Raw genomic sequence first — 25,890 nt, forward strand, 5'->3', positions numbered from 1 at the left:
TCCGCATTGTGACTTTGGACATCCGATCGGATTCGGCTTTCTTCAAAGCTTTGTCCAATCTCATCTGAGGAGATTCGTTGATGTGTCCGAGCGAACCTACGGGGCTTCCGCGAATTCTGATGAGGGCTGTTTCCTAGCTGATTTTTATGATCAACAGCGCAACCTCTCGGCTGTAGGCAACTGCAAGATAATTTCATAGAGGCTTCTTATTTAGGTGTATAAGCAGTTTAATAGAAGAAAGGATTGTCTACAAAGTACTGGCAATCACTGACACTGATTCATATTACACTGGCCTGTGGGGATTAATTTATTCTGCGTTGTTTCTTGTTTTCATTTCGGATTTAATATCACTTATGGGACAGTTTGGGAAAAAACAGGGGCGTAGTAATGTATTGTTCACAGAAACAGGACGTTGTTTGTTTTCTCGTAGAGGTCTTGAAGTACCATGAGATGTCGACCAGCCGTGTCATCCAGTGCGTTGCAGCATCAGGCGGATGCGCTGTGGAGTGGAATGGGATCAGAGTGCTGCTCTCCCGGCCTTTGGAACTTTCCAGACCACTGTGTTCCTACCTCTCTTTCAAACAGATCCTCAATTAGCATCAAGAGGCTGAGTGCATCCCATACCAGTTCTCCCACTAAGGAAAAATTCTTGGTAGCATCGGGAGTCGAACCCAGGTCCTCCGATGGCAACCATCCACGACGGCAAACCTGTTATTTGTGTTCCAATTACTGTGTTCAAATGATTTATCGTCTGTACTGTATTGGTGTTTTGGGCTAAATATTGAGCGGTTTGGCATTTCATAGGATAGGTCTGTTCCACGGAATATTGTGCTCAGAAGAATTATGTTCTATAGAAAAGTTGTATTTTATTTTCTGACTTTCTTATTTTTGCGTGTTGACTGTAGAATGATTTACTGGTCTTAACTGTTTTGATGTTCTTAATCTGTGGTCAGTGGAAAAAATTGTATTTAATCTTTATGCTTTAATTTTTAATTTTTCAATTGAGATTAAATGAGGAAACTTGCGAACAGGGAGATTTAGTTGTTGAGGAGTAAAAAAGTGCTTTGAAGGATGTTTTATTTTTCTGTGGGCAAAACCACTAGTAGGTTCCAGTCCCTATTAAAATATTTCCTAATATCCTTTCCAGACACCCCCCCTCCCTCCAACTTCACATACAATGAAGGAAAAAAACATCAAGCAGGAGTTGTGTGACACAAACGACAGTTAGTAGGCGTGTTCGTATATCTGAATTACGATGTCTGTTGAAACTTCGCGCCAGTTCCATAAGAGGCGCTGGTTGCGCCACTGTGAGGATGCAAATCAAGTTTGCTTTAAATGCACGCTGTAACGGTCGTGACCGATACTTACCTTTGAGAGTGGCAGAATGCCTTTAAAGTGACAAAGACGCCATTAACAGAACATGGCTTAGTTTGAACGAGGTCGTGTAATAGGGCTACAAGGAGTTGGATGTTCCTTCTGTGACACTGCAGAAAGACTTGGCAGGAATGTATCCTCTGTACGCGATTGCTGGCAGCGGTGTTCGGTTGAAGATCGGGCTCTGGACGGCCAAGTGGTACTACCGAGAGCGTAGAGCCTCGTGTTCGGTGTACAGCTCTGGTGCATCGTACTGCAACTGCAGCAGCCACTAGAGCAACAGTTGGCATCACAGTGACAAAACGAAGTGTTAGAAATCAGTTACTTCAAAGATTGTTTTGAGCCAGACGCCCTGTAGACTGCATTTCACACTGACCCCAAACGACAGCCATTTATGCCTTCAATGGTGCCTAAGGAGAGCTCATTTGACGGCAGGGTGCAAGTCTGTTTTGTTTTCTGGTGAAAGCTTGTCCTGACTCATGTGTTTGTTAGCAGTAGCTCAGTTGAGGGCCTGCAGCCAGCCTGTCTGAGTGACAGACACACTGGACCTACACCTGGAGTTACGGTCTAGGGTACGATTTTGTATGACAGCTGGAGAATTTCCGTGGTTATCCGACGCACCCTGACACCAAATTTGTACGTCAGTCTGGTTATCTGACATGCTGTGCTACCATTCAAGAACACCATTGCAGGGGTGTTTTCCAACAGGATAACGCTCACCCACATACCGCTGTTGTAACCCAATACGCTCTACAGAGTGTTGTCTTAGCCTACTCAATCACCATGTCTGTCTCCAATCCAGCACAAATGGGACATCACCCCCAACAATTTCACCGTCATCCACAAATAACATTAACCATCCCCGTAGCGACCGACAAAGTGCAACGGGCATGGAACTCCATCTCACAAACTGTGATCCGGCACCTGTGCACATAATGCATGCGCTTTTGTATGCTCGTGGTCAACATTTTGACGTTGCACCGGTTGTTAATATACCACCTTTTCAAATTTTCAGCGCTTACCTCGCGCTTACATTAAACTGTGATGCTGCAATGTTAATCACTTATATACGTTATCTAGATAAATACATACTCGAAGTTTGATTACTTTACATTAATTACACTATTGACCATTAAAATTGCTACAGACGCGAAATTAACCGACAGCAAGAATATGCTGTGATATGCAAATTATTAGGTCTTCAGAGCATTCACACAAGGTGGCGACACCTAGAACGTGCTGACATGAGAAAAGTTTCGGATTGATTTCTCATACACAAACAGCAGTTGACCGGCGTGGCCTGGTGAAACGTTGTTGTGATGCCTCGTGTAAGGAGGAGAAATGCGTACCATCACGTTTCCGACTTTGATAAAGGTCGGATTGTAGCCCATCGCGATTGCGGTTTATCGTATCGCGATATTGCTGCTTGCGTTGGTCGAGATCCAATGACTTTTAGCAGAATATGGAACCGGTGGGTTCAGGAGGGTAATATGGAACGCTGTGCTGGATGCCAACGGCCTCGTATGACTAGAAGTCGAGGTGACAGGCACCTTATCCGCCTGGCTGTAAGGGATCGTGCAGCCACGTCTCGATCCCTGCGTCAACAGATGGGGACGTTGCAAGACAACAACCATCTGCACGAACAGTTCGACGATGTTTGGTGCAGCATGGACTATCAGCTAGGAGACCATGGCTGTGGTTACCCTTGACGCTGCATCACAGACAGGAGCGCCTGCGATGGTGTACTCAACGACGAACCTCGGTGCAGGAATGGCAAAATGTCATTTTTTCGGATGAATGCAGGTTCTGTTTACAGCATCATGATGGTGGCATCTGTGTTTGGTGACATCGCGGTGAAGGCACATTGTAATCGTGTATTAGTCCTCGCCATACTGGCGTATCAGCCGGCTTGATGGTAAGGGGTGCCATTGGTTACACGCCTCAGTCACCTGTTGTTCGCATTGACGGCACTTTGAACAGTGGACGTTACATTTCAGATGTGTTACGACCCGTGGCTGTACCCTTCAAAATTGTTCAAATGGCTCTGAGCGCTATGGGACTAAACTTCTGAGGTCATCAGTCCCCTAGAACTTAGAAGTAATTAAACCTAACCTAAGGACATCACACACATCCATGCCCGAGGCAGGATTCAAACCGTAGCGGTCGCGCGGTTCCAGACTGTAGCGCCTAGAACCGCTCGTCCACCCAGGCCGGCTCTCTATCCTTCATTCGATCCCTGTGAAACCCTACATTTCAGCAGGATAATGCACTACCGCATGTTGTAGGTTTTGTACAGGTCTTTCTGGATACAGAAGATGTTCGACTGCTGCCGTGGCCAGCACAGTTTCTAGATCTCTCACCGTTTGAAAACATCTGGTCAATGGTGGCCGAGGAACTGGCTAGTCACAATACTCCAGTCACCACTCTTGTTGAACTGTGGTATCGTGTTGAAGCTGCATGGGCAGTTGTACCTCTATACGCCGTACAAGCTCTGTTTGAGTCAATGCCCAGACGTATTAAGGCCGTTATTACGGCAAAGATGGTTGTTCTGGTTACTGATTTCTCAGGATCTATGCACCCAAATTGCGTGAAAAGGTAATCACATGTCAGTTCTAGTATAATATATTTGTCCAATGAATACCCGTTTATCGTCTGGATTTCTTCTCGGTGCAGCAATTTTAATGGTCAGTAGTGTAGGTCTGGTGATGCTATTTTCTTCCGCCTGTGTAGACAAGTGTGTTTCACTCCCCACAGTAATTATATCCTGTAACTAAGATACATGCCTGGTGAGACTGGTTGAAACTGTCTCAGGTGTTTCCGAATCATGCCGGAACGTGGACTACAGATATGTTTTGACACACATAGATCTGTGAATACGTGCAGTTTCCGTGGACAGGCGCAGGCCGGGAGTGGCGGCGTGCTGTGCGGCGGGACGGGGCCACTCACCGTGGAGCGGCGGCGGTCCGTGGCGCTGAGCACCGTGGGCGCCCTGCGCAGGCGGCCGGGCCGCGGCCGCGGCAGGTGGCGCGCGCCGTCGCTGCCCGCCCCCGCGCCGCGCACGCTGGCCGAGTCGGCCGACGCGGACGCCGAGGCGGAGCCGGCGGCCAGCACCGAGGCGCACGTGGCGGCGCGGCTCAGCGGCTGCAGCTCGAGCGCCTCCTCGCTGCGCCCGCCCACCTCCTCCTCCTCCTCCTCCTCCTCCTCCTCCTCGTCCTCCATGTCCTCGTACTGGTAGTAGTTCTCGTAGATGGAGCCCCCAGCGCGCGACTCGGGCGGCGAGCAGCCCCCGCTCGTCGTGCTGCCCCCGCCGTACGACTGTGGGCACACCGCACCGGGGCGCTGCTAACTACACGGACACCTAGCTCGTCGTCTCATCTACATCATTACTCTGCAATTCACATTTAAGTGCTTGGCAGAGGGTTCATCCAACCACAATCATACTGTCTCTCTACCATTCCATTCCCGAACGGCGCGCGGGAAAAACGAACACCTAAACCTTTCTGTTCGAGCTCTGATTTCTCTTATTTTATTTCGATGATCATTCCTACATATGTAGGTAGGGATCAACAAAATATTTTCGCATTCGGAAGAGAAAGTTGGTGACTGAAATTTCGTAAATAGTTCTCGCTGCGACGAAAAACGTCTTTGCTTTATTGACTTCCATCCCAATTCGCGTATCATATCTGCCACACTCTCTCCCCTATTACGTGATAATACAAAACGAGCTGCCCTTTTTTCCACCCTTTCGATGTCCTCCGTCAATCCCACCTGGTAAGGATCCCACACCGCGCAGCAATATTCTAACAGAGCACGAACGACTGTAGTGTAAGCTGTCTCTTTAGTGGACTTGCTGCATCTTCTAAGTGTCCTGCCAATGAAACGCAACCTTTGGCTCGCTTTCCACTCAATATCATCTGTATGGTCTTTCCAACTGAAGTTGTTCGTAATTTTAACACCCAGGTACTTAATTCAGTTGACAGCCTTCACAACTGTACTATTTATCGAGTAATCGAATTCCAACGGATTTCTTTTGGAACTCATGTGGATCACCTCACACTTTTCGTTATTTAGTGTCAAATGCCACCTGCCACACAATACAGCAATCTTTTCTAAATCGCTTTACAACTGATACTGGTCTTCGGATTACCTAAATAGACGGTAAATTACAGCATCATCGGCGAACAACCTAAGAGAACTGCTCAGATTGTCACCCACGTCATTTATATAGATCAGGAACAGTAGAGGTCCCAGGACGCTTCCCTGGGGAACACCTGATATCACTTCAGTTTTACTCGATGATCTGCCGTCTGTTACTACGAACTGCGACCTTCCTGACAGGAAATCACGGATCCAGTCGCACAACCGAGACGATACCCCACAGGCCCGCGGCTTGATTAGAAGTCTCAGTCGTATGGAGGACTGACGATGTACACTGTCTCACCGAAAGTATCGGGGAACCTCAATATAATACGGAAATGGCAACTGAATGTCGCGAGGCGCGGACCCGCTGGTGTAAATGGAGACGGGAGAGTTGTGTTGTCAGTAGAGAAGCAGCCACGGCAGACTGTGATGGCTCTCGTTCTTCCACCATAATCGAGTCCATCAACATGAGGTAGCAAACATGACGTAGGCAAGGAGATGAAAACGTGTGTTCTACATCTACATCTACATACATACTCCACAATCCACCATACGGTGCGTGGCGGAGGGTACCTCTAAACTCAACTAGAATCTTCTCTCCCTGTTCCACTCCCAAACAGGACGAGGGAAAAATGACTGCCTATATGCCTCTGTACGAGCCCTAATCTCTTATCTTCGGGGTCTTTCCGCGAAATGTAAGTTGGTGGCAGTAAAACTGTACTGCAGTCAGCCTCAAAAGCTGGCTCTCTAAATTTCCTCAGTAGCGACTCATGAAAAGAACGCCTCACTTCCTCTAGAGACTCCCACCCGAGTTTCTGAAGCATTACCTACCAGTAACAAATCTAGCAGCCCGCCTCTGAATTGCTTCTATGTCCTCCCTCAATCCGACCTGATAGGGATCCCAAACGCTCGATCAGTACTCAAGAATAGGTTGTATTAATGTTTTATAAGCGGTCTCCTTTACAGATGAACCACATCCTCCCAAAATTCTACCAATGAACCGAAGACGACTGCCACTACATGCTTGTCCCACTTCCTATCGCTCTCCAATGTTACGCCCAAATATTTAATCGACGTGACTGTGTCAAGCGCTACACTACTAATGGAGTATTCAAACATTACGGGATTCTTTTTCCTATTCATCTGCATTAATTTACATTTATCTGTACTTAGAGTTAGCTGCCATTCTTTACACCAATCACAAATCCTGTCCAAGTCAAGATTGCTTGGTAGCTACAACAGGAAAACACAGTTAATTAGCAGGAGCACAAAATAAGAAAGTATTTATTACTTAACTTTGCTGTAGTCCATGATCAGTTGGTTGATAATTATAGACTAAGCGTCTGTAGAATGACATAATTTACAAGTCACAAATCTTGCAGTGACGAATTAATCTCTCGTAATCTTGAATGTCGAATACGGTGAATCTGAAGACTAACTTGAAACGGAGCTACATGGCAGCAATGACTGAGCTGCAGACGATGACTAACATCGGCGCTGACTGACCACTGAGCGCGGCTACGAACTGTAGACTGCCACAACCGCACTACTCTCCTGCTGCACATGAAGTGGCCTCGCGGCGCCTCGCCGCAAGCATAAATACTGTGGCTGGCTGTGTACTCTTTGACTAACTCAGCCGTTCTTCTGTTCCGTTTATCGAGAGAATCGCATCCGACCGATCGATCTCTCAGGCGGCGGTGTGGTCGTATGACTAACGACACCACAGACTGGATAGGTCAGATGAACTCAGTGACTTCGAACGAGGACTAGGCACTGGATGCCACCTGAGTAACAAGTCTATCAGGGACTGTTCAACCCTTTTACACCTGCTCAAGTCAACTGTTGGTGCTGTGACAGTGAAGTGGTACCGCTAAGGAACAAGCACAGTTGATTCAGTACCAGGCAGACCTCATGTATTAAAGGACGGGATGGCCGGCCATAGTAGAGCATGGTTATATCCGGTCTACTCACATTAATGTGATCACTGTCTACGTTCGTCATCTACGTCGAATAACTACTCACATACGGCACGTGGCAGCACTAGCGCCTCTTGGGGGGCGGTGAAGACACTGGGAGCAATTTGTCTGACGTCAAAAAGGAACATGATCATTGGCTGTAGAGCCAAGGGTGCAACATTTTCGATAAGATTAAGTTTATAAACTGTTTGCGGGCCGCCTTGGTTAAATAAAATATACCATGCGGCAAAATGGCACCATCCAAACCCGGAGCCTAGGCAACTACGCTGGACCACAGACCATAGATGACAGGGGTGAACAATGGCTGTGGAGACGTGTATGGGTGAACAGGTGTGCAACTGTTGTACAACTGGTCACCCGGATGAACCAGGGGGCTGCCAACAATATCTCCTCAACCACTGTCCAGCAAACGTTGCTGTATATGGCTCTTTGTAACAGAAGCCTAGTTCATGCACCCATGATAACTGCTGTTCATAGCCGACGAAGGATGGAATTTGCACGCCACTGCCGCAACTGGACGTCTTCTGAGTGGTGGGTGACAAGTGGTCGTTGCAGATGAATCACGTTTTACGCTCCACCAGCGCCAAACGTCTGAAACCAGTGACCCTGCATCAATCGTCGTAGGGGAATATTTTCATGACATTCCCTGGATGGTCTCGTCATTCTGGTAGACACTACTGGATCAACACAAGTACGTACCTGTCCTTAGGGACCGTGTACACCTCTACATTCAGTTTGTTTTTCCTTAGCACGATGGCATCTACCAGCAGGACAATGCAGCATGTCTCACACCCCACGTGTACACGTGTATTCGAGGAGCACCACGGTGAGTTTATCGCTCTCCTCTGGCCACTAAATTTCCCCGAATTTAACCCTATCGAGGATCTGTCGGACGATCTTGATGGGTCTGTTAGCGCATTGGATCATTAACCGAGGAACCTAGAGCAGCTGGACGTGGCTCTATATCCCTTTCGGTACATTCCAGACCGTGACTGACTCTCTTCCTGCGTGTGTCTCAGCAGTCCACAGTGAAAAAGGAGGTTATTCTAGCTTTTAACTACACTCATGCTCATAAATTAAGGATAATTGCAGAATGTGGTGCCACATTGGGCGCTAATAGCATAGGCACATAGGGAACATACACGACACAGATCTGTAAGTCCACGGTATTGGTCAAAAGTTGAGAAAACCGTCCCGAAATACATGTGCTACAAAACTCCACTATTTCCTGCGCACATACCCCGACATCAATATGGGATATGATTACCATGCATCCGGCACAGGCTGCACAACGGGTTGGCATACTCTGGATCAGGTGGTCGAGCAGCTGCTGGGGTATAGCCTCCCATTCTTGCACCTGTGCCTCTCGGAGCTCCTGAAGTGTCCTAGGGGTTTGCAGACGTGTGTCGATGCATCGACTGAGAGCATCCCAGACGTGCTCGATGGGTTTTAGGTCTGGGAACAGGCAGCCCACTCCAATCGCCTGATATTTTCTGTTTCGAGGTACTCCTCCACGATGACAGCTCGGTAGGACCGTACTTTATCATCTATCAGGCGTAACGTGGGACCCACTACACATCTGAAAAGGCGGATATACTGGTGCAAAATGACGTCCCGATACACCTGACCTGTTACAGTTCCTCTGTCAAAGACATGCAGAGGTGAACGACCCCACACCATCAAACGACGACCTCCATACAGGTCCCTTTCAAGGACATTAAGGGATTGGTATCTGGTTCCTAGTTCACGCCAGATGAAAACCCGGCGAGAATCACTGTTCACACTATACCTGGACTCGTCCATGAACATAGCCTGGGATCACTGTTCCAGTGACCATGTACTGTGTTCTTGACACCGGGCTTTACGGGCTCTCCTGTGACCAGGGGTCAGTGGAATGCGCCTTGCAGGTCTCGGGCCAATAAAGCATGCCTGTTCAGTCGTCTGCAGACTGTGTGTCTGGAGATAACTGTCCCAGTGGCTGCGGTAAGGTACCGAGCAAGGCTACCTGCAGTGCTCCGTAGCCGTCTCTGGGCCACTGATGGTGAGATATCGGTCTTCTTATGGTGTTGTACGCTGTGGACGTCCCGTACTGTAGCGCCTGGACACGTTTCTTGTCTGCTGGAATCGTTGCCATAATCGTGAGATCACACTTTGTGGCACACGGAGGGCCCGTGCTACGACCTGCTATGTTTGACCAGCCTCCAGTCGCTCTAGTGTTCTACCCCTCATAACGTCATCAATACGTGTTCTTTTAGCCATTTTCATCACACAGTGACCATTCGCACACCTGAAAACGTCTGCACACTTACTCGCTGCACCGTACTCTGACATGCACCAACACACCTCTATGTATGTGGACTGCTGCCAGCGCAACCGTGCGACGACCGCAGGTCAAATGTACCGCATCGTCATACCCCGAGGTGATTTAAACCCGCAAACCGCCCACCAGAGCGTTGTTTCACCATGTATCAGCATTATTCTTAATTTATGAGCATGAGTGCACGTAACAATCGCGTGAAGAAACCACTCTTGCGTTCGAAAGAGCTAGCAACAGTCCAGCTAGCTCAAAGACTGTGCGTAGGAAGTTAAAAAGAATGGGGTACAATGGTCGACCAGCTACCACGTAATTCTGTAGTCAGTGTTAAGCGACGCCTGAAGTGGAGTAAAGAGCGACGCCACTGTACAGTAGATGACTGAAAACGAGTGAATTGGAGAGGTGAATCACGCTGTACCATGTGGCAATCCGATGAGGGGGTCGGGGACTGGCGAATGCCCAAGAACGGTGTCTGTTATGGTGTGTAATACTTACAGTGAAGTACGGAGGAGTTGGCTTTATGGTATGATAGTGTTTTTCGTGGTTAGAGTGTGATCACCTTATTACGCACACGAAAACGCATCCGGAACGACGTCAACATGTTTTGCAGCACTGTGTACCGTGTACAGCAGAGCAACAGTTTGGAGATGGTGATTCTGTCAGCGTGACAGTGCACCCTGTCATGATGGAGAAACAGTGAGGCAATGGTTTGTGAACGGTAACATTCCTGAAATGGAATGGCATGCCCAGAATGCCGACTTGAACCTATTAGAATACCTTTGGGATGCGTCAGAACGTCGACTTCTCTCAAGACCGCAGCGTCCAACGTCACTACTTTCTCTGGTTTTGGTTCTTGACGAAGAATGGGCTGCTATTCCTCCACAAGCACTGAGATACGCTGAAAGTGTCCCTAGCAGAGTTCAAGACGCCATAAGGGGGAGGAGTGAATACACCACAAATTAATGTCCACTAATAGGTGTCCGGATGCTTTTGATCAGATAGTGTAAAATTTACGTTAATCACGAGTATTATCTCCATTCCATTCGTGACGCCTCCCCTCCATGAACCATGGACCTTGCCGTTGGTGGGGAGGCTTGCGTGCCTCAGCGATACAGATAGCCGTACCGTAGGTGCAACCACAATGGAGGGGTATCTGTTGAGAGGCCAGACAAACGTGTGGTTCCTGAAGAGGGGCAGCAGCCTTTTCAGTAGTTGCAAGGGCAACAGTCTGGATGATTGACTGACCTGGCATTGTAACACTAACCAAAACGGCCTTGTTGTGCTGGTACTGCGAACGGCTGAAAACAAGGGGAAACTACAGCCGTAATATTTCCCGAGGGCATGCAGCTTTACTGTATGATTAAATGTTGATGGCGTCCTATTGCTTAAAATATTTCGGAGGTAAAATAGTCCCCCATTCGGATCTCCGGGCGGAGACTACTCAAGAGGATGTCGTTATCAGGAGAAAGAAAACTGGCGTTCTACGGATCGGAGCGTGGAATGTCAGATCACTTAATCGGGTAGGAAGGGTTAGAAAATTTAAAAAGGGAAATGGATAGGTTAAAGTTAGATATAGAGGGAATTAGTGAAGTTCGGTGGCAGGAGGAACAAGATTTCTGGTCAGGTGACTACAGGGTTATAAACACACAATCAAATAGGGGTAATGCAGGAGTAGGTTTAATAATGAATAGGAAAATAGGAATGCGGGTAGTCTACTACAAACAGCACAGTGAACGCATTATTGTGGCCAAGATAGATACGAAGCCCACACCTACTACAGTAGTACAAGTTTATATGCCAACTAGCTCTGCAGATGACGAAGAAATTGAAGAAATGTACGATGAAATAAAAGAAATTATTCAGATAGCGAAGGGAAACGAAAATTTAATAGTCATGGGTGAACTGGAATTCGACTGTAGGAAAAGGGAGAGAAGGAAACATAGTAGGTGAATATGGATTGGGGGAGAGAAATGAAAGAGGAAGCCGCCTGGTAGAATTTTGCACAGAGCACAACTTAATCATAGTTAACACTTGGTTTAAGAACCATGAAAGAAGGTTGTATACATGGAAGAACCCTGGAGATACTAAAAGGTATCAGATAGATTATATAATGGTAAGACAGAGATTTAAGAACCAGGTTTTAAATTGTAAGACATTTCCAAGGGCAGATGTGGACTCTATTGGTTACGACATGTGGATTGAAACTGAAGAAACTGCAAAAAGGTGGGAATTTAAGGAGATGGGACCTGGATAAACTGAAAGAACAAGAGGATGTACAGAGTTTCAGGGAGAGCATAAAGGAACAATTGACAGTAATGGGGGAAAGAAATACAGTAGAAGAAGAATGGGTAGCTTTGAGGGATGAAGTGGTGAAGGCAGCGGAGGATCAAGTAGGTAAAAAGACGAGGGCTAATAGAAATCCTTGGGTAAAAGAAATATTGAATTTAATTGATGAAAGGAGAAAATATAAAAATGCAGTAAATGAAGCAGGCAAAAAGGAATACAAACGTCTCAAAAACGAGATCGACAGGAAGTGCAAAATGGCTAAGCAGGGATGGCTAGAGGACAAATGTAAGGATGTAGAGGCTTATCTCACTAGGGGTAAGATAGATACTGCCTACAGGAAAATTAAATAGACCTTTGAAGATAAGAAAACCACTTGTATGAACATCAAGAGCTCAGATGGCAACCCAGTTCTAAGCAAAGAAGGGAAAGCAGAAAGGTGGAAGCAGTATATAGAGGCTCTATACAAGGGCGATGTACTTGAGGACAATATTATGGAAATGGAAAAGGATGTAGATGAAGATGAAATGGGAGATACGATACTGCGTGAAGAGTTTGACAGTGCACTGAAAGACCTGAGTCGAAACAAGGCCCCCGGAGTAGACAACATTCCATTAGAACTACTGACGGCCTTGGGAGAGCCACTCCTGGCAAAACTCTACCATCTGGTGAGTACGGCGAAATACCCTCAGACTTCAAGAAGAATACAATAATTCCAATCCCAAAGAAAGCAGGTGTTGACAGATGTGAAAATTGCCGAACAATCAGTTTAATAAGCCACAGCTGCAAAATATTAATACGAATTCTTTACAGACGAATGGAAAAAATAGTAGAAGCCGACCTCGGGGAAGATCAGTTTGGATTCCGTAGAAATACTGGAACACATGAGGCAATACTGGCCTTACGACTTATCTTAGAAGAAAGATTAAGGATAGGCAAACCTACGTTTCTAGCACTTGTAGACTTAGAGAAAGCTTTTGACAATGTTGACTGGAATACTCTCTTTCAAATTCTAAAGGTGGCAGGGGTAAAATACAGGGAGCGAAAGGCTATTTACAATTTGTACAGAAACCAGATGGCAGTTATAGGAGTCGAGGGACATGAAAGGAAAGCAGTTGTCGAGAAGGGAGTGAGACAGAGTTGTACCCTCTCCCCGATGTTATTCAATCTGTATATTGAGCAAGCAGTAAAGGAAACAAAAGAAAAATTCAGAGTAGGTATTAAAATCCATGGAGAAGAAATAAAAACTATGAGGTTCCCCGATGACATTGTAATTCTGTCAGAGACAGCAAAGGACATGGAAGAGCAGTTCAATGGAATGGATAGCGTCTTGAGAGGAGGATATAAGACGAACATCAACAAAAGAAAAACGAGGATAATGGAATGTAGTCGAATTAAGTCGGGTGATGCTGACGGAATTAAATTAGGAAATGAGACACTTAAAGTAGTAAAGGTGTTTTGCTATTAGGGGAGCAAAATAACTGATGATGGTCGAAGTAGAGAGGATATAAAATGTAGACTGGCAATGGCAAGGAAAGCGTTTGCGCGGAAAAACGGGCTAACCCTCAAATGTAAAACCTTAGAGATAAATGTTACCATGTGTTGGTGGGTACGGGTACTATCAAAATTTAGATAGTTCCCGTACCCAGCGACAGATTGCAGTACTTATCTCTAGGCTTTTACACAATTGAGAGTTAGTCCGTTTTTCCGCGCATGTCTTCAGTTGATTATGATTTCCAGTCTTACTCTTGACCGCGTCATACAAACTCTTCTACACTAATTTAATAAAAATTTTAAAAAAAGCTTATGACATAGAGAGGGGTTACAATACATAAAGAAAAAGGTTATTACTACAATATGCGTATATTAGAACCGAATTAATTTAAATTGCCAAGATCTGCCTTCATATAAATAGGCTTGCAGCCCAGAATTCGCTCCGGGCAACAACAAACAAAATAGTGTTACTTGAAGGGCAACAGGCGCCCGACGTGCCATTACTCCAGAACAGGGTGTTCCACGGGTAGTGGGTAAGTGCTCCGTGAAAAACTATCAATAATATGGCGAATTTTCCGATACTTTTTCTTATTTTTAAAAAAGTTCTATTATGATATCTGTGTCATTAGTTGTAATTTTTCTCTTATTTCAAAATTTTATTAACCTTCAAAATAAGAAAAAGGTGTTTCATCAAAAAACCAGGATGCTCAGACTATTCCGTCAGAGGAAAAGTTTGTGAATCCCTGCTCTAGAAGCTAAATTTGATAAGTACATTGCCGATAACGTTCGGGAAAAGCTTTCGCGATGAACCGAAGAGATCAGAGATCGAAATGCAGCAACGATAGTTCCGTCGAGACGACAAAGGGAGTTAAGGGATATGTGAGGGGGGGGGGGGGGGTGACTAAAGGTGTTGCGATGTCTTCTTACCACACGGCGGCGGTCTTGTGGGTATTTGCAAAATCCAAAGGGTTGCTGCAATGTTCCAGCCGAAAACAGTTGCTTGTGTCGTGTTATAATGGTGGTGCGCTACAGCGTGCGTTATTACATGGCTCCGTCCAAGGTAATAAACTGCAAAATTGTAACGAGACTCAAGACGGCAAGTACCTGGAGTCGAATGCAATAATTGTTGGCGTTTTCTGAATGCCCTATCTAAGTGCAAGCACCGATGTAGAACAAGGAGAATGGGGCGAGACGGCTGCATCCTGGACTTTTGCGACCTCGGAGTGATTAGCCCTCAGTAAGCCTTCGATGTCAGAGACTAGATGTCCTGCCGATTACTGACAAAAGCGACGGCCAAGCTCTGCCAGGCGGGACATTGAAAGCAATATTCCTCAGAGGTTTCCCATTCTGTCTAGAGGCCAACCGATGCGAAGGAGAACTGTTCTGTATCAAGGCGCCTCTCTGCAGACGAAAAAAGCCGATCCAATTTACAGTAGATTCTAATGGTTGTCGACATTTTGAAGAAATTGCTAAGTTTTCTCGTGATGATCGTATCACAGGTTAGATTCCGTGATACTGCTCTGCAGTATGTCAGGAAAAATGCAAGTGGACTTGCCTGGTGATACGTTCTCCCGATGAAGATTAAAATTCAGAATTAAAGCAAGCAGTGTGCTGAGAATTTTGTATACAAGGGTAAGGGGGAAGGTGGTGTGGAACGTTCCTTACTTTGGTTTCTTCCATTTAGAAGTGGAAAATGAAACCTTTATATCTTGTAATGTATCTCTACAAACATCACATGTATTCTGTCTTTATTACTATTTTTTACATCGGTTTCTTCCATTTGGAACTGGAAAATTAAAGCTTGAAACCTCTTCACACATCACAAGAATTCTGTCCTTACAAATAGTTTTAGTTTCAGATTGACAGTGAGGTGACCGATGGAGAAGCAACTTTGACATCTGTAGAGTTACGGCTCGTCATGAAGTTTTCATTTCTTCTGGAGAAGTCTGCAAACTGCGTTCACACTGAGGTGTCACAAACAGGACAGCTACAGATACATCTGTACCCTGCAAGTCACCTTACGGCATGAGACGGAGGTTATTTCTGGGGCTACTCAGTTTCTTCCTTCTCTGTTCAATTCTCGAATAGTGCTTGTGAAGAACCATTGTCGACGAAACTCTATATTCGCTCTAATTCCTCTGATTTCCTCGGCATCGTCACATCGCGAGACGTTTTGTGGAGGTCTAGGGTAGTGTCTACTACTAGTAAACAAACCTTCGCGGTCCCGGGCTCGAACCACACCACTGCTTAAATTTAGAATAAAAATCATTAGCCTTGGCGTCGAAAACTTCCGGCATAAGAAGTCACACCGGTTCTGCCAGCGGCCTTGCTAAAGATAGCGGAGGAACGTACAGTGGTTCAGGGCACTCTTTTGTACTTTGTGTGGGAAACTACCCCTAAAAGGCGGAAGAATTAGCAATTATCAGCGACATGATGATGCAGAAGGCAATGGAAACTACTAAATTAAAGACACATTAAGTATATCCACAGGACATGTAGTCTGTAACTGAAAAAGTGTCACAATGATCTCTTCATCGGAAAAGATTCCGGACTAGTCTCCCATCCGGATCTCCGGAAGAGAACTGCCAAGCAAGAGGTGACCATGAGGAAAAAATTGAATAGCAACAAAAGGATAATGTTCTACGAATCGAGGAGTGGGATATCAGAATTTTGAACATGGTAGAGAAGCTAGGAAATCAGAAAATAGAAATGCTCAGGCTCACTCTAGATATAACTGCGGTCACTGAAGTGAAATGGAAAAAAGAAAAGGATTTCTGGTCGGATGAGGATCGGTTTATATCAACAACAGAAGAAAATGGTATAGCGGGAGTGAGATTCGTTTTGACTACGAAGGTAGGGCAAAGAATGAGTTACTGTGAACAGAGATAAAGAAACTGCGTTAGTATATTGAATGAGTAATTCAGTACGTAAATGGAGATGGAAAAATAAGCGTCATAGGAGATTGGAATGTGGTTGCAGGGGAAGAAGCAGAAGAGAGTGTTACAGGAGAATTTGAATTTGGTAGTAGGAATCACAAAGAAGAAAGACTAATTGACTTCTGCAACAAATTTCCGCCATTAATAGCGAATACTCTGTTGAAGAATCTCGACAGGAGGAGACATTCTTAGTAAAGATCGGGAGACACGGGAAGATTTCAATTATATTACGTCATGGTCAGGCAAATTCAGAAATCAGATATTGGATTATAGTGATTACCCAGAAGCAGATATAGACTCCGATCACAGTTTAGTAATGAAGAGTAGACTGAAGTTTAAGACACTAGTAAGGGACACTCAGTGCGCAAAGAAGTGGGATGCGGAAATTCTGGGGAATGAAGAGATACATTTGAAGTTCTCTGAGGCTGCAGATACTGGGGTACTGAAAGGCTCAGCAGGCAATTCAATTGAAGAGGATTGGACATCTCCGAAAAAAGCAGTCACTCAAGTTTAAAAGAAAACGTAGATGAAAGGAAGATAATTGCGAAGAAACAATGGGTAACAGAAGAAATACTTCAGTTGATCGACAGATGAGGGAAGTACAAAAATGTTGAGGGAAATTCGGGAACACAGAAGTACAAGACACTTAGGAATCAAATAAATAGGAAGTGCTGGAAATCTAATGCGAAATGGCTGCATTGAAAATGTGAAAGAATAGAAAAATTAGGAAGGACCGAGTCAGCATGTAGAAAAGTCAAAACAGCCTTCGGCTAAATTAAAAGCATGGACTGTAACATTAAGGGAGAATTTCGCTACTAACTGCAGAGGAGAGAGCAAATAGGTGGAAAAAGTATATTTGTGGCTTTTATGATGGGGACGACTTGGTTGTTGACGTGACAGAAGAAGAAACAGGGAACGATAGGAAGGACATAGGGGATCCAGTATCAGAATGAAAATTTAAATATCTCTGGAAGACTTAAGATCAAATAAGGCAGAAGGGACAGATTACAGGCCATCGGAATTTGATTGGTGAAAGTGGCAACAAAATAACTACTCACGCTGATGTGTAGAATGTATGAGACTGGCGATATAGCATCAGAATTTTGGAAATATATCATCCGCCTGATTCTGAATTATTACCCAATCAGCTTAACAGCTCGTGCATACAAGTTGCTGACAGGAATAATACACAGAAGAATGGAAAAGGAAAATGAGGATCTATTAGATGACGATCAGTTTGGCATTTAGGAAATGTAAGGCATCAGAGAGGCGGTTCTGGCGTTGCGGTTGATAATAGAAACAGGATTGAACATAAATAGTATATGTCAACAAGGAAAAAACATTAGACTGTGTAAAATTGTGCAGATTTTGAAATTCGGAGAAATACGAGGGTAAGCTGTAGAGAAAGACGGGTAATACACAATACATACAAGAAGCAAGAGGGATCAATAAGACTGTAAGACTAAGAATGAACGAAGTGCTCTTCAGTGTACACATTGAAGAAGCAATGTCGTAAATTTAAGAATGGTCCAAGAGTGGAACTAAAATTCAGGATGAAAGGATATCAATAACAAAATTCTCCGACGACATTGCTATCCTCGGAGAAATCGTAGAAGAATTATAGTATCTGTTCAAAGGTATGAATAGTCTAATAAGTACAGCACATGGATTAAGAGTAAATCGAAGAATGACGAAGGTATTGAGAAGTAGTAGAAATCAAAACAGCGAGAAACTTGGTGATTGGTGATCGCGAAGTAGATGAAGAAATGGGATTCTGCTACCTAGACAGTAAAATAATCATGACGTACGAGCAAGGAGGGCATAAAAATCGGACTAGAACTGGCAAAAAGGGCACTTCTGACCAAGAGAATTATATTAACATCAAACATAGGCCTAAATTTGAGAAAGAAATTTCTGATAATGTACTTTTGGAATATTGAATTGTATATTAGTGAAATATGGACTATGGGAAAGCGAGAACAGAAGAGAACTGAAGCATTTGGGTTGTGATGCTACAGAAGAATGTTAAAGATTGGGTGGACTGATAAGGTAAAGAATGAGGAGGTTCTCCGAAGAATTGGCGAGGAATGGAATATATGAAAAACACTGACATGAAGAAGGGACAGGATGCTAGGATATCTGTTAAGACATCACGTAATGAATTCCATGATACTAGAGGGATCTGTATAGGGTAAAAACCGTAAAGGAACGCAGAAATTGGGATACATCCAGCAAATAATTAAGGACGTAGATTACAATTGCTACTTTCTTTGAGACGAAAAGGTTGGCACAGCAGAGGAATTGGTGACGGGCCGTAGAAAACAAGTCAAAAGAATGATAACTCAACCAAAAAAAAAAAAAAAAAAAAAAAAAAATGCTCGAAAATTCAACAAAGTGTCTCCATAATGCAAAATATCTCTCGTGTAACGTTTGTTACTGAACTTTGTTGAGCATCATGTTAATGGCCGTTTGTAACTTGTAAACTCCCATAGGCTCATTTACATTAATGGAAACTGTGTGCAACTGTCTGAATTGATTAAATAAGGGTGGCTCTGATGAAACGTAAGTCATGAATCAACCACAGAGCAATATACATAGTGGTGGGGAATAATTACAAATAATGTGATAATTCGTGCCTTAATATGTACCCATTTCAGTTTGTTTAGTTGTTTTTGCTCTGGGTCTAACAGTCTTCTCGCAAACACATCACGTAATTTGCTACCTTATGTTTTCTGTACAGTCGTAATTGCGTCAGTATAGATTATCCATTTTGTGCCCACGTTTCCAGACACTGATACCTGACATGCTGCCCAGGGAGAAATAATCATTATTGAATTGCTTATGCCACTCGTACTTAGAGCTACTAACCAACCTATAAACACACTTCTCGTAACTGCTATAATTATTAGTGTGCCTTTGAAGTAAATGTTGATAAATGTTGTACATTACACTGTCCTCAGTCGTCAATAAAAGTATCTGAACTTACACCACTAATATTCTGTATAATAATAAAGATCATCTGACTACGAAATGAAATAGGATTCTCGATCAGGGCATTTTATTACAGTAGTCTTGCTTTTAAAACACACTACCTCAAATTTGATTTTAAGATCTAACTGAAGTTGAGAAACGCCTAGAACATAGAATGAATAAACGCTTGACACGACAGATACGAAACTGAGCTGCGAAAGTACAAACACACGGTGCCTGCTCAGTTATTGCGTGATTACACCAAAAGAATAATTGACTAAAACATACATATGACGCCAAAGGATAGAGTGTGAAGAGGCCCTCAAACTTTTCATGAAATTAGAAAGTCTGCAACAGTTACTTGCTCCTATCATTAAGTCTACAAATAATCCATGAGTATCGACAACCATTACCTAATCTGAGCAAACTCTGCTGGTCATTAGGTGAAAGGCTACGTTTGCCATGATCTGTTTCTGATTGCTATTGTGGATCACGGGGAAAGGGGGCGGGTAATAAGTCATTTCTGCTCGTGTCAGAAGTGAATCAGTTAACAGATGGCACTTAAGGGGATCATCTAGCCCATCCACTAACATACCACAGTCTTTTTCCAGGTGGAAAGGTGCCGAAATAACAAAACACTATCTGGTCGATAAGACGGCACATAAGCAGATTCGGATTCACGTTGGAAAAACTGTGGCTTTCGGTACAGGCGTGACTCCTGAGAATATCTCAGCAAGATATTCATTCGAACGATACTTCTGTCACGATACAACGCGTCACAGCTTTCGCAGAAAGGACAACCACAGCGCGAAGAGGACTAAGGACAGAGTGGTGCCTCCCTCTCAACACTGTTTCCCAAGCAGCTGCCGTAATAATGCATGCACCAATTAGGATACCCTGTACCGGAATCAGTGCCTGTGCAGCCATTGGAAACACCCCAGACAGTGAGGTTCTCTACAGTCTCGTAAGGCAGCCCTGCAGCCCCTTCCTCCTTTGCGGACACTCTAGTACAAAAAATGGGCTCTGATGCTAAGCGCCTCCTGGTGGAATCGACTTACTCTGAGCCTCGTATCAGTGAATGTGAGGAACAGCAAGCATTTCAGCACTGCTAAGCCATCGATTTGTATCATAATCGATTGATATGCTCTACGAACTCGGAAAAGTTGCTCAGATGGAAACGACCGATGATCTGCTCTCACTGACCACTTCCCGAAATGGACACATCAAACAAATCGACAAGTCTAATAAAATAAACCAAAACCGAATTGTGGCTGGTTGCTGCGGTATACTATCAATTCTGTGTATCTCGTAACAGCCATGGTTCTCCGATGTCATTACTTGATAAAACAGCAGATCGATCGGTATCTAGAAAGATAGCTCATAAGGGTGGCCAAAATCATTACAACCGGCAGCTTAACGACGTGTTGGTCCTGATTGGGAACGCAATACATCATTGACTTTTCATGATATTGATTCGATATGTTGTTGGTAGGATTCGAGAGGTACGTGGCTCCAAACTTCACGGACAGCTCACACAGACGGTGGTTTGTGTGCAGGAGAAGGCGGTTGGTAGCATGCCATACGTTTTCTGTCGGATCAGATCACGAGATTTTTGGTGGGCAAGACCTCAACTTGATTTCGCTATCTTGCTTCTCAAAGCACTGCAGCACTCTTGCGTTCTTGTGATACAGACAGTTACCCTCCAGGAAGACACCATCGCTGGGAGATTCTGGTTGTCCGCAGTAATATTCAAATAGTCAACAGGTCTTGTGGTGTCTTCGAATAATGTCACCGTCCCTTGGAACCTCGGATGAATGTCCCATACACAATGGTATTGTCCCCACTGTCCTGTGTATACAGTGCAGTGCACGTTTCGAACAGGTGTCCGCCTGGATGACAATCTATCCGGACACAGCAATCGGCCTGGTGTCGAAAGAAAAGTGATTCTTCTTATCAGGTGGAGCGTTTCGATTGATCCACGATCGAAACTCTATGACCCTGTGCCCAATACGATATCGGAGCAGGTACACCTCAGTGAACTATCTCCGTGACTGGATCGGAATCTGGATATACCACATCGAAATGTTCCACACCAGCAACAGAAAGCCGCAAAGGAACTGAAGAGTTTGTATGTGGCTACCAGTCGCATAGTCAACTGCCTCATTTGCTTTCCGCATCGTCACTAGAATGATTCCCATTCGTCTCTGCTCTGTTTATATACTTTCCTTACGAAGTGACTTGTCGGTAACGCCAGCAAGCGGCGCTCGTCTCCCGATGAGCAGTAGCCACAGTGTTTTGGGTCATAAGCGTAGTTGCTTTTTCAACGTCACGACAGTGTCGATTAATTGATGATGTAATTCAATAGGTCGGAGACACATCCATTCCAGGGACACCTACAAGGACCATCCGTCACTTCGTGGAGTCTTCTGCACTGGATCAAAGGGGAACTGTGCGGTTCTTCAGTGGCAAACGAAGAAGCACTTCGAGCAGCGTGGGCAAGTTACCAACGAACTATCAGGCCGAGCTGCAAGAGCAAACCATCCTTTATATGAGATAATCACGAGATGTGTTCAATTCTGTGAAGGATGCTCAGTTAGATGCTCAGTTATTGGCGGACTGCTGTTGTTGAGGCAAGCAGACGCTAACAGTGCACACAGCGGCACTGAAGTCTTGACATCGGCAGTCGTGATCCACGCTCTTAGGCCTGTATCGTCGGGAATTATCATCCACCAGATCATTCACATCGGACCCATCTGAGAACACATATTACTGCTGAATGCCATCCCTACAGGCCTCATCCATCACAGAATCACTACGAAACACACATAATGAAGCAAATGCTCTTAACATTATCCACTCCAGACCATAATATTGACGTCAGTGCATCGAAGCCTTTCCACGCTATTCGCCCAGGAGGAATTCATTTAAAGGACACTGCCCCACGCTTCCTGGGCACACCCAAGTTGGGAAAGACACGAAATTAACCAAGCTATGCAGTGCCTTTGTGTGCCCCCTCCCCTCCCCCAATCCGCCCTGAGGATGTCGCAAGGACCGGTCAGTAGGGAATTAAACCCGGAGTTGGGCTGTAGCACGAGGTTGGCTGCACTCAAACTGTCGTTGAATAATACCTTCCTTGTGGACTCTCCTCTGCAGGCGAAACAAGAGTTGTGGTCGATCTATATCTGACGAAACGTGATGCCATCCAAATGTGTTCATCCAAAAGTTTCCACTTCGCTAATTAACTGTCCTATAAGCTGAAGTAGCTAAAGTTATGGGATACCTCTTAACCCATGTCGGAATTCCTTTTTCCCTGCTTAGTGCAGTGGCTTGATGTGGCATGGACGCACCAAGTCGTCGGAAGACCCTCACAGAAATACTGAGCCATGTTGCCTCTAATGCCGTCCGCAATTACGAAAGTGTTGCCCGCGCACGATTTTCTGCGCTATCTGATTCTCGATTATATCCCGTAACTGTTCGATGGAAACCACGTCGGACGAACTGGGTGGGCCAATCATTCACTCAAATTGTCCATAATGTTCTTCAAAACCAATCACGAAGAGTTGTGGCCCATCGAATATCGCATTGTTATTCTTAACAATTTCATCGCTGTTTGGTATCCAAGTATCCGGATATAACTATTTGCAGTCAATGATCGTTTTAGATGGACCAAAGGACCCAATCTTTTAATGGAAACACAGGCCACACCACTATAGAGCCACTACCAGCTTGCAGAGTGCTTTGCTGGGTCCATGGCTCTACGACATACGCGAACCCTACCATCAGCTCTTGCCAATTAAAGTCGAGGCTCATCTGACCAGGCCACGGTTTACCAGTCGTCTATGGTCAATCGATAAGGCCACGAGTCCAGGAGGGGCGTGCAGGTTATGTCGTGCTGTTAGCAAACGTATTTGATTCGGTCATCTGCTGCCACAGCCCATTAACGCCAAATTCCGCCGCACTGTCCTAAACAATTAAGTTCGTCGTAATTCCCACATTGACTTCTGTGGTTATTTCACCCAGTATTGTTTGTCTGTTAGCACTGACAACTCTACGCAAATGTTGCTGCTCTCGATTGTTGAGTGAAGGCCGTCGGCCACTGCGTTGTCCGTGCTGAGAGGTAATGCCTGAAACTTGGTATTTTAGGCACTCTTTTCACACTGTGGATCACAGAATATTGAATTCCGTAAAGATTTCCGAAAGGAATGTCTTGCATATAGCTCCAACTACTATACAGCGTTCAAAATCTGTTAATTCCAGTCGTGCAGCCTTAATCACGTCTGCAATGTTTTCACGAGGATCACCTGAGTACAAATGACAGCTTATATAATGCCCTACCCTTTTATACTTGTGCTTAGGCTACTATTGCCATCTGCATATGTGCATATCGCTATGTCATGACTTCTGTCACCTTCGCGTAGTTTGAATACTGTGATCCAGACGCACACGAGTCATTTAGAGCCACTGTACCCAAGGCTTCTGCTCAGGAGGACTGTTAAAAGGCATAAAGCGTGCCATATATATCATGTGTTTTGCCACTATGTCACTATGACTTCATAGATTTTTGTAGACTCTGTCACTTATGGTGGTGGTGGTTAGTGTTTAACGTCCCGTCGACAACGAGGTCATTAGAGACGGAGCTCATGCTCGGGTTAGGGAAGGATTGGGAAGGAAATCGGCCGTGCCCTTTCAAAGGAACCATCCCGGCATTTGCCTGAAGCGATTTTGGGAAATCACGGAAAACCTAAATCAGGATGGCTGGAGACGGGATCTGTCACTTATGTACATACATCTAGGTTCTTCCTTAGCCATCACCGGTGTTGCCTCTGGCTCATAAAATCAATCAAAATTACTTTCTTAAATAACTGTGTATCTCGAAACCTTTCGAAATTCTATAGAGATAAAACTTTATGGTTCTTAGTCTGCTACAAGCACATGAGTGGAATTAGCTACCTTCCTGGAAATACCGAGTTTTTTTTAACTACGATGCTAACATCAGTAGAAGTTAGGAAGAGGTACAGGCTGTGTTGAATAAAATGATCTAATCAGAAGATGCTGTAGACTGACAGTAAACCGAATGCAACTGTCATATTACTATACTTTGATGGAATTAGCAGGAGGAGCAATAGCAGCTGGTCTTTTGTCTTACCCGACCGTATCGTTGACAGCTGTTCACCAAACGAAACTATCGTCCATGATGCGCATACGATCTCAAAAGTCCTGGAGCGGATGAGAAATTCCTCATCTTCTAACTCCCAGAGAGCACCAGGAGATACGCTGTGTATGTAGGTAGTAGGTAAAACAGCCCAAAATATTCAGCATACCATCATACAGCGTTTATAGATTGTGGTGTCATTCTGTCGGGTAGAGGGGCATGATTTGTCAGCTGCGGCAGCCTTCCTTAATGCAGCGAGAGTACTACTGTTCATTGCTTGCATCACGTGAAGGACTGTACACATGTACTTGAGGGAAGTACTCAGTTTGCATATACATACAGAGCCCTTGGTCTGGGTGGAGGTGAATCCTCTGTTTAGACGCTACACTTGGGACTTTGGAGGGGAGGGGGGGGGGGCACGTGTATTGCGTATTGTGTGACCTCCAAATTCTTGTTATGCCTTTCCCTGAGACTGAGTCTCGCTGTCAGATATTACTTATTGTCCTCATTAATCCTGCACATATCATTGGTGAATTTCTTATACCCCTTGCTGGAATTTTATTGGTTTGTTAGATACGTTTGTATCGATATCCTGCAATCTATCGTCGGCACTTGGACCTGTGGTGTCGGGAGTTTCCTTGGAGCTTCACGAGAGAGCATGAGATCCGCATGCGACGGCGTCAACGCAGTGCGCAAACGAGGGACAGAGGATGGGCTTTTGGTAGGATACTGGCCACAGAGTCTCCTGGTAGCAGCGACCGCAACAGCATTGCCCACGCTGAGTAACGGGCGGCAACTTGGAAAGGCGACGGGTTTTCCAGTTTGCAGTTGACTATGTGACTGGTAGCAATATACAAACTCTTCAGTTCTTTGCGGCTTTCTGTTGCTGGTCTGGAACATTTCGATGTGGTATATCCAGATTCCGATCCAGTCACGGAGATAGTTCACTGAGGTGTACCTGCTCCGATATCGTTGCAGCAATCATTACCGACATATGAGGCACGTTAATGTTGCGCTTCCGTTGGTCGAGTTGCAGCGAAATGGTGATTAGCTGTACCTAAGCGAGAGAACATACTACACGCATGGGTAAAATTTGACAGTAGTCATTCGTGATCGGCTATCCCATCATGTACGTGTCGCCGATGATTGGTATTGTGTTTGATGTTTAGAAATCAGGTGCCAGTATGTTACATTTATTTGTTTCTTTTTGTTTTAATTTTATAGACGGAGTGCTAGCAGAAATTTTTGTGC

The 25,890-nt window shown here is 44.9% G+C and overlaps 1 protein-coding gene across 4 annotated transcripts in view; it reads right to left on the bottom strand.

Annotated features, from left to right (window-relative positions):
• The window catches only part of LOC126354628 (transmembrane protein 117-like), a 483,273-nt gene that overhangs the window by 239,643 nt on the left and 217,740 nt on the right, over nucleotides 1–25,890 (bottom strand). Inside the window, exon 1 of one of the 4 annotated variants that reach the window (XM_050004398.1) lies at nucleotides 4,321–4,383. The exons of the other annotated variants lie outside the window; for them this stretch is intronic. The gene's annotated coding sequence lies outside the window, so the exon portion shown is untranslated. Of the gene's footprint in view, nucleotides 1–4,320; nucleotides 4,384–25,890 lie in introns of those variants that run through there. 4 annotated transcript variants of the gene reach the window in all.

Source organism: Schistocerca gregaria, chromosome 3 (genome assembly GCF_023897955.1).
Source record: "Schistocerca gregaria isolate iqSchGreg1 chromosome 3, iqSchGreg1.2, whole genome shotgun sequence".
NCBI lineage: Eukaryota > Metazoa > Arthropoda > Insecta > Orthoptera > Acrididae > Schistocerca > Schistocerca gregaria.